At 42.8% G+C, this 13,714-nt stretch overlaps 1 protein-coding gene across 3 annotated transcripts in view; it reads right to left on the bottom strand.

The window, feature by feature from the left end:
- Positions 1-13,714, bottom strand: part of nek6 (NIMA-related kinase 6) — a 339,425-nt gene that overhangs the window by 242,400 nt on the left and 83,311 nt on the right. The window contains exon 1 of one of the 3 annotated variants that reach the window (XM_072565781.1): positions 4,395-5,130. The exons of the other annotated variants lie outside the window; for them this stretch is intronic. The gene's annotated coding sequence lies outside the window, so the exon portion shown is untranslated. Of the gene's footprint in view, positions 1-4,394; positions 5,131-13,714 lie in introns of those variants that run through there. 3 annotated transcript variants of the gene reach the window in all.

Here is a 13,714-nt window from a genome sequence, read left to right as displayed (position 1 = left end):
ATTTGCTTGTGTATGTACAAAACATATAATTATGCTTCAGTTTACAATTTAAACGTCCTAAGAAGATAAGACATGGAAGGAAATTAGGCCATTCAGCCCATTGAGTGCTCTGCCATTCAATCATGGCTAATATGTTTCTCAACAGCATTCTTCTGCTCAAGGTTTTGTTCATCCCTGGGATCTTTATTTTATGGCAATATTAAAAACACATTCATCAGTTAAATGTCCCTCATTGTGACTACAAGCTCCTGTGGCTTTGCAGAGATAGTGAGGTTATTGTACCAAGAAAGGAATCCTTGAGGGAAAGAGAAGAAAAATCAGACTAGGTTCCAGTCAATTCCTATAACTGCAGAAATTTAGTTTGCAACTTTTATTCCAAAATAAGTAAAATAACAATCCATCTTTTTAAAACCCAGAACCAACAGTTTCAATTTTTCATACTGTAGCGGAGGATATTTTACATAGAACATAGAAAAATACAGCGCAGTACAGGCCCTTCGGCCCTCGATGTTGCACCGATCCAAGCCTACCTAACCTACACTAGCCCACTATCCTCCAGATGCCTATCCAATGGCCGTTTAAATGCCCATAAAGAGGGAGAGTCCACCACTGCTACTGGCAGGGCATTCCATGAACTCACGACTCGCTGAGTAAAGAATCTACCCCTAACATCTGTCCTATACCTACCACCCGTTAATTTAAAGCTATGCCCCCTTGTAATAGTTGACTCCATACGTGGAAAAAGGTTCTCATGGTCAACCCTATCTAAACCCCTAATCATCTTGTTCACCTCTATCAAGTCACCCCTAAACCTTCTTTTCTCCAATGAAAACAGCCCCAAGTGCCTCAGCCTTTCCTCATACGATCTTCCTACCATACCAGGCAACATCCTGGTAAACCTCCTCTGCACCCCATTCCAGTGCCTCCACATCCTTCCTATAGTACGGCGACCAAAACTGCACACAATATTCCAGATGCGGCCGCACCAGAGTCTTATACAACTGCAACATGACCTCAGGACTCCGGAACTCAATTCCTCTACCAATAAAAGCCAGTACGCCATATGCCTTCTTCACAGCACTATTTACCTGGGTGGCAACTTTCAGAGATCTGTGTACATGGACACCAAGATCCCTCTGCTCATCCACACTACCAAGTATAAGACCATTAGCCCAGTCCCCCATCTTTTTGTTACTCATACCAAAGTGAATCATTTCACACTTACCTACATTGAACTCCATTTGCCACCTTTCTGCCCAGCTCTGCAGCTTATCCATATCCCGCTGTAACCTTACACATCCTTCCTCACTGTCAACAACTCCACCGACTTTCGTATTATCCGCAAACTTGCTCACCCAACCTTCTAGCCCCTCCTCCAGGTCATTTATAAAAATGACAAACAGCAATGGTCCCAAAACAGATCCTTGCGGAACACTGCTAGTAACTGCACTCCAAGATGAACCTTTACCATCAACTACTACCCTCTGTCTTCTTCCAGCCAGCCAATCCCTAATCCAAACCTCCAACTCACCCTCAATGCCATACCTCTGTATTTTTTGCAGTAGCCTACCATGGGGAACCTTATCAAACGCCTTGCTAAAATCCATATACACCACATCTACCGCTTTACCTTTGTCCACCTCCTTAGTCACCTTCTCAAAGAATTCAATAAGGTTTGTGAGGCACGATCTGCCCTTCACAAAACCATGCTGACTATCCTTGATCACATTATTCCTATCCAGATGTTCATAAATCGTATCCCTTACAATTCTCTCTAAGACTTTGCCCACAACAGAAGTGAGGCTCACCGGCCTATAGTTACTAGGGTTATCCCTACTCCCCTTCTTGAACAAGGGAACCACATTTGCTATCCTCTAGTCTTCTGGCACTATTCCTGTAGACAACGAGGACATAAAAATCAAGGCCAATGGCTCTGAAATCTCCTCCCTTGCTTCCCAGAGAATCCTAGGATAAATGCCATCAGGCCCAGGGGACTTATCTATTTTCACCCTTTCCAGAATTTCCAACATATGTTCCCTACATACCTCAAAGCCGTCCATTCTAATTAATTGTGACTCAGTATTCACATCGGCAACAATGTCCTGTTCCTGAGTGAATACTGACGAAAAGTATTCATTCAGTGTCTCCCCAATCTCTTCAGCCTCCACACGCAACTTCCCACTACTATCCTTGACTGGACATATTCTTACCCTAGTCATTCTTTTATTCCTGACATACCTATAGAAAGCCTTTGGGTTTTCCCTAATCCTACCAACTAAGGACTTTTCATGTCCCCTCCTTGCTGCTCTTAGCTCTCTCTTCAGATCCTTCCTGGCTACCTTATAACTCTCAATCGCCCCAATCGAACCTTCACGCCTCATCTTTACATAGGCCGCCCTCTTCCCTTTAACAAGGGATTCCAGTTCCTTATTAAACCATGGCTCCCTCACACGACCCTTTCCTCCCTGCCTGACAGGTACATACTTATCAAGGACACTCAATAGTTGCTCCTTGAACAAGCTCCACATATCACTTGCGCCCTTCCCTTGAAGCCTACTTTTCCAATCCACACATCCTAAGTCATGCCTCACCGCATCATAATTTCCCTGCCCCCAGCTATAACTCTTGTCCTGCAGTGCACACTTATCCCTCTCCATCACTAGAGTAAAAGTCACCGAATTGTGGTCACTGTCCCCAAAGTGCTCACCTACCTCCAATTCTAACACCTGGCCTGGTTCGTTACCCAGAACCAAATCCAGTATGGCCTCACCTCTTTTGGCCTGTCTACATAGTGTGTCAGGAAACCCTCCTGCACACATTGGACAAACATCGACCCATCTAACGAACTTGAGCTATAGCTTTCCCAGTCAATATCAGGAAAGCTAAAGTCCCCCATAACAACCACCCTATTACTTTCACTCTTCTCCTGAATCATCCTCGCAATCCTTTCTTCTACGTCTCTCGGACTATTAGGAGGCCTGTAGAAAACTCCTAACAGGGTGACCTCACCTTTCCTATTCCTAACCTCTGAAGAGATGAATATTTTTGCTTGGATACTTAACATGAGATTGATATTTTGCATCCCTCAAGACTTTGCTTATCTATCAATCTAGACCTGCTACAGATTCAGATTTTCAAAGTGTTTGCTGACTACTTTTCTGTCTAGATTTAAATACAGCTGCTTATCAAATGCTTAGATTTTGCTTTCAATTCATAAAAGTTGCAAACTTTTCCACATTAAAACAACATCCAGTGTAAACTTTGTTAAATATGATAGAGGCACTGGTCCCAACATAATACTTATTCCCTGTGCCACATCAGGGAAGCTGGGCAGTTATAAAACTTTGGAAGCATTGCAGTTGGCTTAGGACCTGCCTATTGATGGCTCATCAACATTCATTACCCAGGATAAGATGTACAAAAGATCTGCATTTATGAGGCACAATTCATAACCAATATAGTCCAAACTATATGACAGCCAGTGAAGTATTTTCAAATGTTCAATTCTAGGAAAGGTGGCAACCAATTTGCACACAGCAAGCTCCCACAATGTGTTCTTTTGAAGTTGATTGAGGAATAAATGTTGACCATGACACCAGGAATAACTCAGTCATTTTCTGAAACAGGACTGTGGAGTCTGCTATGTTTATTCCAATGATTTAACAATTCAGCAAATAGACAGTAGTATCACCAACAATGCTTGCAACCCCTCAGTACAGAACTGGACTCTCAGCCTAGATTTTTGTGCTCAAATTTCTAAGTAGGATTTGAACCCTTGACTTTCAAACACAGGGGTGACAGCTACCAACTGAGCCAAAGCTAATAAATATAGATTGCTCACACAGATGAGTTACTGAGCCCAGGGCACTCAATTCATTAGGATATGGTCCTCCACCTTTAGGAAGTAAAGGTAGGATAAAACAGCTTTTGGAGACCAGGGTTCATTAGAAAAAGATTTATTTTAGTATTTAAAGAACCCTGACCAGGTCATAATTACAGTGCAAAACAGATTGCACTTATAAATCATAACTGATAAGCAAAACATGCAATGTTAAAACTTGCAGCAAAACTTTTTGTAAAATTTCTTTTAAAATGCCAAGGAATGAGTGTGTGTTTCTAACATTTAAAATCTCCTTTTTTGTGAGTCTATGGCAGATGGAAACTACTGTGATTTATTCACATCAGAGGAGAAGTGCTGCAATTCCTCAGCCTCACAGTGATAAAAGAGGCTACTTACCAATCATGGAATTCTATACTTAGTATAGATGTACAGGCAGTTAAGACCTTTGACAAGCTAAGATGAACTGTAAAAAGACCATTTACATAAACATCTTTTATTCTAATTGATTATAAAAGGCAATAATAAAATGTTAGGAAGAAAACAGCAGACCTACCGGGACCTGTAGCTTGTGAAGTGGCACAAAAACTGTAGATTATGGAAAACTGATTAAACAAACCAAAGCATTCTGGAAGGAGTCGTCCTTGGTAAGCTTTTTGTGTTTGCGTTCCTTGAAAAACCGACTCTCTTTCTAAGCCTGTTTCAGTTTACATGCCACGCAGGCCTCCCAGTAGGAACGTTTGGACTTTTTTTTTGTCGAAGGGGAGGGGACATTGACTTCGCGTGAAAAAAAAATGACTGAAACCTTCTATTTTTGCCTAAACCTGGCCTTTTGGCCTTCGGCAGACACCGCACGAGGAGAAGGGCAGAGGGCTGATTGAAAAGGCACAGTCTCTGAGAAACCAGATGCTTGCCATACTGAGGGAGGGGCTGGGCTGGGTTGTCAGGAGTTAGCTGGTGGCTGTGAGCGGTGGGTTATAAGCAATAGCCACCTCCGGCTGATAAACGCCAACTTGTACTGTCAAAGGTAGCTGAAGCTTCGCTGTCTTGAAAATTTCATGCTCGGCTTCCTAGTCTTTTAATTGAAGCCAGATTTAGGAATTTTGTGAGAACAACAAAGTATTTGAGCTTTCTCTCTCTCTCTCTCTCTTTCTGCCATTCTCCTTCCCACTGTCCCAGAATGCTGCTGAATTTAACTGGAATGCACAAATCCTTTCAATCTGTCAGGAGCTCAGCTAGAGAATCCCTCAGCTTTCCCAAGGCCAGATGTGAGAGACTGGCCACTCCGTCAGCTACAGGCCGCCTGCTCCCCCCCAGGCACCAGCTGCACACCAACCCTGGAGGGTTTCCACAGCAACTTCCCGCGCTGCCGGTTAAATATAACTTTGCAGAACTTGGGAGGTTTGCAAACGAAAAACTTAAATGCTGCTGCTGGCAAAGATGCAAGTGAAAATTAAAGAGCAGTTTGCAACACATTTTAAAATCAGTGATGATTTTAGGGATGTTTTGATGTTCTCAGTGCCCATTTCATTCAGCAGAATTAGAAAGAAACTTTTGACTGATAACTATTATTTTCCATTATATGCATTTATCGAGGAGTTGATCAATATAATGCAGCTTTGGTGCAGATTCCTGGGTCGGTTTAAACTGAGCTAAAGCCACCTTCAGCGAAGGTGTAGTGAAGTTAACAAAGCAACGGCGAACAGTCATCTCAGTTCTCTGTAAGCTTGGATTTAGCTTCCTCAGTACAACAAACTACACGCAGTATGATTCCAATTCAACTAAACAAGTCAAATTTGCCTCGAATCAGGCGAATAGATATCCAAACGTGTATCAGAAAGAAGTAAAATGTTAGGCTGAAACATTTTCAGTGATATAGAACTTCATACTTCCGAAGTGCCGAAATAGATTGTGTTTGTCTCAATATTTTCTTAAACTTGCTCTTTGCTGACAGCACGGACTGATTCCAGGGTCACGGACCACTTTTCAATGGGGCCTTCTCTGTACGTTATGATAAGTGGGTGTGAACCGACTGTACATACATCTGTACCAGACCGTCCACTCTGCTCCCATTCTCGGCTTCTCAGGGTTAAAGCAATTTATAAAAAGGACCTTGATGAGTGAGTTGACTGTAAACGCTGTGGCAAGCGGCCAAACTAGCGAGTGATCCGGAACAGGATTCCTGGTTGACTTGCTCCTGCAAAAACAGAGGGCAGAATCCTTCCCCCTCCCGCCCAATGACATGAGAGGTTTTAGAAGAACGGGGGTGGGGGGAATTCATTGGAGCAGGATCGAGACAAACATTCCGTTGTATGGCATTGGGTAAAGGTTACTGAGTTCTCCGAGCCTTTGGTAATCAGGACCCTCTTCTGCATTTATTAGCATGTTATGTACCTGTATATAGTCAGTCATTCTTCAGTAACTGAGTTCACTCCTAAGATGAATATTTGCACTGAGACTGACTGTGGAGGAGGTGAAGACTTTAGTTTTTCAAACTTGTTCTTTTCTGACAGCACTGACTGATTCAAACTGATGGTTCCAGGGGTACTGACCATCAGGTGGCAATTTTCATGTGCAGAGGTTTCCAATGACAGGGGAGTCCAGAATCAGGGGGTGCAGCTTAAGGATATGGAATAGCACAGTGGTTAGCACTGCTGCCTCACAGCACCAGCGACCTGGGTTTGATTTCAGCCTCAGACGACTGTCTTTGTCGAGTTTTTACATTCTCCCCGTGTCTGCGGGGGTTTCCTCTGGGTGCTCCGGTTTCCTCCCACAGTCCAAAGATGTGCAGGTGAGGTGAATTGAATGTGGGAAATGTAGGATTACAGAGATTGGGTGTGATGTCCTTTGGGGGATTGGTGTGGACTCAATGAGTCAAATAGTACAGCAGGTCAGGCAGCATCCAAGGAGCAGGAGAGCCAATGTTTCAGGCATAAGTTCTTCATCAGGGCTTACGCCCGAAACCTCGATTTTCCTACTCCTCGGATGCTGTGCTTTTCCATCACCACACTCTCGATTCTGATCTTCAGCAGCTGCAGTCCTCACTTCCTCCTTAATGAGCTGAATGGTCTGTTTCCACACTGTCGGAATTCTATGAGAAGAAATGTCTTCTCCCAGAGTGAGTGGTGAGCCTGTGGAATTCTCTGCTCCAGAAAATCATCAAGCCAAAAATTTTGTATGGTTTTAAGAAAGAATTAGACAGTTATTAGGGCTAAAGGAATCGAAGGGTATGGGGTGAAAGTGGAGACAAGGTAGTGAGTTGGATGATTAGCCATGAAGGTTCAAAGGGCTGAATGACCCACGCCAGTTCTGAGTATCTATGTTTCCAGGTTTCTAGCAATGTAACGGCAACCCCACTGGCTAAGGACATCAAACCTGAGCCAGCAGACTAGTGGACTCAACACAAAATGCGGACAAAAAAAACAGCAGAGATGTTAGTTAGAAACGAATGGGAGGGAGTTAAATCAAAGAGGTAATGGAGAAATACCAGAGAATGAAGGGGGCACACTGAAACACAGAGGGGAGAATCAGAGCGATGAGGACAAGAGAGCAAGAAAACATGGGATCTGCATGTTTAGGGTGGCAAATATAATGGGGAAAGAGTGTGTGTGCTGGGACAGACAGAGCAGGTGAATGAAATAAGGGGCAGCGTAAACCAAAGGCTGGGCAAAGGGTTCCGGACGGCATTTGGAATCAGAGCTGGAATATCAAAGGAGATAGTGAATGAACTGTTAGTCACAGAGGTGTTTGAAACAGGACAGCTGGGTGTGTCAGAGGAAAGGAGGAGGTCATGACAAGGGAGGAGGTAATGGAGTTTAGATGGACAGACTGAAAACTTCAAAGGCAACACGTTTTTCCTCAATGGACTCACCAAAGCAGGCCTTGTAGAGGATACGCAGGATAAATAGGTGAGACCTGAAATCAATTTGTATGTGTTCCTGCCCAGCACTACATTCCAACTGAGAGAATCGAAACAGAAACAGAAAAATGTCACTGCCCAAGAACAGAGATAAGGGCTTTGCACTAAAGGGAATCATGATTAATGAAGCCATCTCTGACAATTCTGTAGCTGGACAGCTTGGCATAGAGTCATGCAGACGGAAACAGACCCTTCAGTTCAACTAGTCCATGCTGATTATGCTCCCAAACTAAACTAGTCCCATTTGCCTGCATTTGTCACACATCCCTCTAAAATTTCCGATACATGTACAGGCATCTGTTTCAATGGTATTAAATGTTGTAACCATACCTGCACCGAACACTTCCTTTGGCAGTTCATTCCACATACGTACCGCCCTCTGCATGAAAAAGTATCCCTTAGGTCCCTTTTAAATCTTTTTCATCTCACCTTAAACCTATGCCCTCTAGTCTTGGGCTCCCATATCCAAAGAAAAAGACCTTTGCTCTTCACCTTATCCATGCCCAAGTAATTTTATAAACCTCTATAAAGTCACCCCTCAACCTCCTACTCTCCAGCGAAACAATCCCCAGCTATCCAGCCTCTCCTTATAACTTAAACCGTCCAGTTCCAGTAAAATCTTGGTAGATCTTTTCTGCATCCTCTCCAATTTAATAATACCTTCTTATAGCAGGGTGACCAGAACATTGAACTTCCTCATCACAAACTTCTTTTACACCTCAACTGGTGACATCTCACAATTGACAGCAAACGAGTGAGCTTGTACTTTGAGTGATGTTCTGACGAGGAAAGCAATGCAATTTGTCCAAGTCACCAGGGACACAGGGAGATATTTGCCTGAGCCATCGAATCGTCAGCCATTCCTGTGTTCCTTCATGTATAAGGGGTAAATGATTGCACCCACAAGTTGGGTGCACAGAGCTCCCTTGCACATCCAGTTAAATTCTTGGGCAGGAAGGGATTTTACTTCCTCAATGCCCAACTTTTTTGTGACCACAGGCAGCATCTGCAGTCCCCTATCCAGGGGATTCTCGTGACATTTACATCCTGCACAACTCCCAGGCTCCTCAAACATTTGCTCCCTCGCATCATCTCCAGGGCTAGGTCGTGGATGGCAAGGGGCAACTCCAGGCAAGGTATAGCTAGTGACACCAGAGAGCAACCCTCAGACTGATACCAAACAGCACTAGGATGCTGCCCATGGTATTCACTAGGGCTGTCAGCAAACAGGCAAGTGGTCTTTTGAAGATGTGTTTTCTTTGTCGAGAGCACTCAGGAGCAGCAGTCTAGTACTCACTGGAAAGGGTCTCCTGGCTTTGCTACACCTTGCACAACTCAACAGTGAGCACTTAGAAGAGGGGGAGATGTTCCAGCCACTCGTTTCATGAGATGAGGATAAAGAGGAGTCTGATGGAGATGCTGTGGGAGGTTTGGGGGGGGGGGGGGGGGGGGGGGTGGTTGCAATGCTAATGATAAGGCTGCTGAAGGTCCAGGGGAGCTGCTGAGATGGGGCAGACAGGCCCATCTGATCATGATCACAGCTATACTTGAAGACAAATACTTTTCATTCACACACGTGGACAATTGGAACTAAAAGAATAAAAGCAGAAACTGTTTCCCTTTCCAAAGATGCTGAATCTCTGTAGCATTTTTGGTTTTATTTCAAATTTCCAGCATCTGCAGTACTCTGCTTTTAATCAGAACAATGAGCCAGTTATGGTGCAGAGCTGCTCCTGCCCTTACTGAAATGCTTTGTTTATAATCTTAAAAGTGTTAAGCAACTTTGTTTGGCATGATTTGTAAATTAATTTGCTCCCTTTGTACCAATAACCTTCTGTACTGTCTTCCGGCCAGAGCAATAACACCTCCCTTACCCTTTGTACGCCTGGGACTCAAAGGGAGATTGGGGTCCCAATGACTCCCAGTTAACCAGTGAATGAATGCATCCATGGTTCAGGTAATGGAGAAAAGGGCCTTGCACACATCCATCCCTAGACAGGCTATTCACGGAGATGGGTGTCTCTGAGCTGGTGCAGGGTGGGGAGTAAGGCCATGACAATCCATCCTCTGGGGTTTGGGGCTGTTCCTCCCTCGGAAGAGTTGCTTGTGGGGCTGATAGATAGGGGTCTGGCTCTCTTCATTTTTAAAAATCCTGGCTTGGGTGTGAGATCCAGAGGCTGCAGAGACAAACCGAAAGCTTTGAGAGTATTGTGAGCTGCTATCCATAGCCAGGGTTTCATTAAGATGTTGGTGTTTGATATGCAGCTGAGAGTAGCTGTTTGGAGATTTTCCCACTCAGTGGCTGTCACTATCCAATCTGCCCTTCAGCACAGACAGCTTCACCCTGCTCTCTTGCTAGCTCAGCAACCTGTTCCTCAAAGAGGGACAGGAACCATGTGTCAGACATTTCCACCCCCCCCCCCCACTCCATTCTGTCTGTGCATGGTCATGCTTATTGTACACGTTCTTCTACCACACAAGGAGAAAAGCATTAAGAGACACTGAGATGGGAACATGAAAACTTGACTTGTATTGATTGATGCAGATAAAGCTGTCAATCCCCAGAGCTGCGATTATGTGTGTTACCAGAAAGAAGAACATAGTATGGGGGAAGTTAGGTGTTGAAGGGTTCTGAATAAATAACGGTTCAATCCTGTCAAAGACCTACAGTTGACGAAAATTAACAATGTATTACTTGACTTGTGTAACTGAGATACTATGAGGTGTTCAGCCTAAGGCCATCTTGCCCTATGTAGCCTTTTGGTGATGTGTACATTCTCTAAGTTGTGATGAGAGGTCAATGACCTAATGGTGCATGAGCTGCTTAATGTGTTAGCTCCCTTCGTGTTTTAAGTGTGAACCCGAGTAGATATATGACAGGCAGGACTATGTGGTGCTGATAGTGCTGCATTAGTAGTTACAATGATGTGACAGATATTGATTGCACTTGGGGCATCTAACAGGGATGCTTGACATCCAACAGTTTTGTGTCATGGCAACCTTACAATGCTAACTCACACTCACATAGGGATGAGAAGCATTGAATGGAAAGTGACACTTACCCTGACAGAGCAGAGCAGCTCATTACTCCTCTTGCAGCACCTTTTTTCTGGTTATGGACATTTCATGGGGTGGGTGTAGATGATGAACAGAGATTGAGTGATATCCCAAGTTGCAGAGATTGGAATGTTATCCAGGTACCGTTTAAATATGGTGACTCAAAGTTGGAGCCCAAAGGTGGAAGGGTCAAGACTTTGACTAAAGCTTGGCGTTTTTTTGTACACATACATAAGCAATGAGCTTTAAAGAATGCAACTGCATGAGAAAATGCACCCGACCTCTGAGAGGAAGTACCTCATTCTTTAATGCCCACCTCCACAGTTTCTAAAAGAAAACAAAGATTCTGCCGAGTATTTAACTGAAATGCCACATCTGCCACTCACCCCTCTCTAAGAACCGAACTGAGCACAGACCGGGAATCAAATGATAAAGTTCCCTGGTGTTTATCCATGACTGAAATCCAAAATAAACACACATCACCACCAGGAGGATTCTTCATGTGAAGTAGTGAGCTGGAACGTTATGACTATTTGATAAGACGAGGGTTAATTTGGGCTCTTTTCAGCAATCATAGAGGTATCGAGATGAGACATAATCTAAATAAGAAAGAAGTCAACTCACATCTCTTCAACATACCTCTTAGAGGGAAGAATTGATCTCGCTGATATTTACATGACTGTGTTGATACATCATAAAATGTGCTCACAATCTCAGCAATGGTGTAATGGTAGGATGCTCTTTGGTGGTTAGTTAAAAAAAATACTATGAATATAGACTTGGAAGCATGCCACCCACCTGCCCTTCCTTTGTATCAGAAAAAAGAAAATATGTAACAAAATAAAGCAAGAGGAGGAAGATTCATTTAATTGTGCTGCTTTGTCACTGTAGGTGGTAGAACAGGCTGCGTGTTGTTCACTCAAATTAAGATGTTAATCGTATTCTAACTCCTACTTTCCAATATATAGTTAGACTGTCAAATGGGATTCACATCCCCTGGAGATGATATATTTCTCTAAACAGTGTACTTCTATGTTCTTTGGGTCAAACATTTTAGGAATTTCCATTATTTTCAAGTTAAACCAAAAAACCCAGTTTGGACCTGCTTGATGAAGAAGTAAACCATGGATCAGCAAGAACAGACAATGGAAGGCAATTCAAAACCAGATCAAGTGCAAACTTCTAAAAACACTGCTACAGGTGGATTGACATCAATTTATAGCTGCAGATTTGGAGATATATTACCATAAATTGAAGCATTCCTGGTGTGAATCTTCCTTGTCAGACTTTTTGAAAACAGACTGTCAGCCAAACCACGCCTAAGCATTTGATTGATAATAAATAAATAAAATAATCAAAAACCCCTCCCACCCCAATTATACTCTCTTCCATCTTCTTCCATCAGGCAGAAGATATAGGAGTTTGTATATATGTACAAATAGATTCAAGAACAACGTCTTCCCCGCTGTTATCAGGCTCTTGAACAGAGCTCACAAATGTTCATTCTGATCTCTTTCTTTCTCTCTGCACCTTTTCTGTAGCTGTACCATTATATTCTACACTGTATTCTGCTACCTTGTAAGGTTTGATCTGCCTGTATAGCACACAAAACAACACTTTTCACTGTATCTTGGTACATGTGACAACAATAAATAATCAAAGTCGATTGGTATTAGTTTTACAAGTGAACCAAGATAGTAAGCTGAAGTGTGCATTACTAAATTAGAGTAATTAAAACCAATCAGACCCTGGTTATTACTTATACCAAGAAGTGGAAGGTTGTGGATAAAACTTTGAATTGAAACTATAATGCATAATTTGTAACATAGGATTGAATGTTCAGTTACATTAAACGGGATTAACTACAGCACTGCAAAGTTAAAATTACTAGGCACAATTCTATGACACTCAATATTACAATAGTGCGTACATTTTCCTGTATTGTGACAGTGACTACACTTCAAAACCTCATCAGCTGTGAAGTACTCGAGATGTCCTGAGGTTAAGAAAGGCACGTTGTAAAGGTTTTTTTTCTCTACAAGCAAGAAACGCTAATCTTAGGACATTTCATCCAACAGATCTCCCTGAGCAATTTTACAGCTCATGGTGTACAGCTCATGTTTGAAGACAATTCTGTTTGATGTACAGTCTGTCATCTTATTGATTATGGAAGCTGATCTATTGATGTCCAGTAAGGAACTTCAGATCTACATGACAGAAGCTGGGCCAACTTTTACATGGGATTTTAATATTCAAAGTATGTCTTCCACATGTCAGCTTGCCTTAATTAGTAACATTGAAATCTCCGGATCAAATCGTCATGGGCTCAAGCCCTCATCAGGACTGTGAAAGAAAGAAGGAATTACATTTATATTGCATTGTTCACTAACTCAGGGCATTCTTTAATCAATGGAATCTGATTGTAGGGTGTACTGGAATGTGAAAAACATTGCTTACAGGTTTTATCCTCCAGAAGAGATATTCTGTTTAGGCAACTTAAACTCATAGACTCAGAAACTTTTACAGCCCAGAATATAACCATTTGGCCTATCATTTCCATACTGGTTAACAAAGATCTGAATATACTAATCCCATTTTTCATCATTCGACCCATAGCTCTGGACACTACATCAACTGAGTAAAATCTAAGTTACTGCTTAAATGATATGGGATTTTCTGGCCTCAACCATCCCTTCAGGCAGTGTATTTCAGGCTCCCCCCAACATCTGTGTAAGAGGAAATTCTCCTTCCCTCCCCTTCTTTAGACTTAGCCTTCTATTTCTTCCCTGGAGTATATGTCCCTGATAATTGACCCCTCTACAAATGAAAAAAGTGCCTTCCCAGCCACCTTACAGCTTATGGTGTACAGCTCATGTTTGAAGACAATTCTGTTTGATGTA

Source organism: Chiloscyllium punctatum, chromosome 49 (genome assembly GCF_047496795.1).
Source record: "Chiloscyllium punctatum isolate Juve2018m chromosome 49, sChiPun1.3, whole genome shotgun sequence".
Taxonomy (NCBI): domain Eukaryota; kingdom Metazoa; phylum Chordata; class Chondrichthyes; order Orectolobiformes; family Hemiscylliidae; genus Chiloscyllium; species Chiloscyllium punctatum.
This window is presented reverse-complemented; position numbering and strand designations above follow the sequence as displayed.